We start from the raw sequence: 2,070 nt of genomic DNA, 5'->3' as shown, positions 1-2,070 counted from the left end.
TCCCACCCAACTTTTACTTTCTCAAAAATACTATCCAAAATACTAAAACAAACGGACCCTTAAACTCAAAAAATATGTGAATTATTATTTTATTTTTATTTGGCCATTAATGTGCCTAACCCTTGAGGTCCAAGCCAAGCGTCCAACTATATAAAGGGCTCAGCATAGTCTCTCATGCACAAAGCCATTACAAAATTACTAAAACAAACAACATTAACTTAAATTATCTTCTTTTTTTTTTTTTTTTCTCTCTAAAGAAAAATGTCTTGGTTTCGGATCACATGCATTGTTCTTTTCATTGCCATAATGTTTGGGGCGTCTAGTGCCCAGTTGAGTCCAACATTTTATGTTAACACATGTCCAAATGTGTCGAGCATTGTGCGTGGTGTGGTTGAGAAAGCTAGAGAAAATGATGCTCAAATTGGTGCCAAACTCATCCGGCTTCACTTCCACGATCGTTTTGTCAATGTAATTACACATCTTATCTCTCAATTGTGCTCCATCTATTGGCTTTTTAAGCACTAATAATTTTTCCACAACGTATTTTTTTTTTTTAAAGGGCTGTGTGCATCGCTTTTGTTAGACGACGCAAACGGCAAAGACAGCGAGAAAAATGGACAATCCAACTTGTCAACATATGGTTATGTAGTCATTGATGATATTAAAATTGCACTGGAGAACGCTTGCCCCGGCGTCGTCTCCTGTGCCGATATCGTGGCCCTTGCATCTGAAATTTTGGTTTCTTTGGTACTTCTACCTTCCTTTTAATATTATTGATCACACAGTTTAAACTTTTAGATCAAGTGATTTTAACTGTATTTACTAACGAAAAGTATATTTTGAAGTGAAAAAGTTTTATTTAATTAATTTTTAGGATGGAGGTCCAACATGGCAAGTGCAACTAGGAAGAAGAACTCCAGGATGGAAAATATAAATGGAACTGGTGCCATCCCGAAACCCGGGGAAACCCTCTGTCAAATTTCACAAAAGTTTAGAGATCAAGGACTTGATTCCACTGACTTATTAGCTTTATCTGGTAATTTCATTGCATCTTTGAAGATCTAATGAAAAAATATTATGACTTACATGCAGACTCACATTATCGTTGACGATGACAAATACTAAAAGAAAAATCATAATCTTTTACAGTTTCTTGTGCAAAAAATTCTTAAAGAAATTTCATCTTTTACTGTTAGATAACGATTAAAAATTGTTTACTATTACTAGTACTAATAACCAAGATCCGTACGTATTCTTCAATAATGCTAAAGTTTACACCTTTCTCAGGTGCACACACCTTCGGGAGTGCTAGATGCATTGTTTTCAGTCACCGTCTATACAATTTCAGTGGCACAGGAAAGCCAGACCCAAGCTTGGATCCCAAATATTTGCGGAGCCTTCGTGGAAGGTGCCCTGATGAGAATTCGTCTTTTCTGAATGAACTTGATCCAACAACTCCTAATGGTTTTGACAATAACTACTTCACAAACCTGAAAAGGAATTTTGGTCTTCTGCAAACTGACCAGGAGTTATTTTCTACTCCTGGTGCTGAAACTGTGGCCATAGTTAAGCGCTTTGCGGAAGACCAATCTGATTTCTTTGAAAGTTTTGGTAAATCCATGATCAAGATGGGAAATATAAAGACATTGACCAGAAGCAATGGTGAGATAAGGTTGAACTGTAGAAAAGTTAACTGAATTATCTGGAATGGGAAGTTTGTTACTTTGTTTTCAGGTTTTTGCTAGCTTGGCTTCTTTGAAGTCGATCACATGTAATAAGTTTAGAAATAAATTATATTATTTCTCCCTGATTAAGCTGGTATATTTATGTGATTCCGTGAAAAATTATTGTTATTGAAAAGCTCAAGAAAACTACATTATGAGTGTAAACGTTAACTGGATGAGAGATAGATGGATAAGAATTTTCTCAGATATTTTTCAGTGTGTACAGCATATAATATTTATACACAAACTCTCCATAACTTTCTCCTATACATAAGCTATTCAAAAATCAAAAACACTATCACACGTAACAAAGTTGTTGGCCAGAAATATCAGTTGCAATCTTCTC

The 2,070-nt window shown here is 35.3% G+C and overlaps 1 pseudogene; it reads left to right on the top strand.

The window, feature by feature from the left end:
* The first annotated feature begins 261 nt into the window (after window positions 1-261).
* LOC116139698 lies at window positions 262-1,697 on the top strand (annotated as a pseudogene).
* Window positions 1,698-2,070: the final 373 nt, after the last annotated feature.

This window comes from Pistacia vera, unplaced genomic scaffold (assembly GCF_008641045.1).
Source record: "Pistacia vera cultivar Batoury unplaced genomic scaffold, PisVer_v2 Contig357, whole genome shotgun sequence".
NCBI lineage: Eukaryota > Viridiplantae > Streptophyta > Magnoliopsida > Sapindales > Anacardiaceae > Pistacia > Pistacia vera.
The sequence above is the reverse complement of the archived record's forward strand: the minus strand, read 5'-3'. Positions and strand labels throughout refer to the sequence as shown.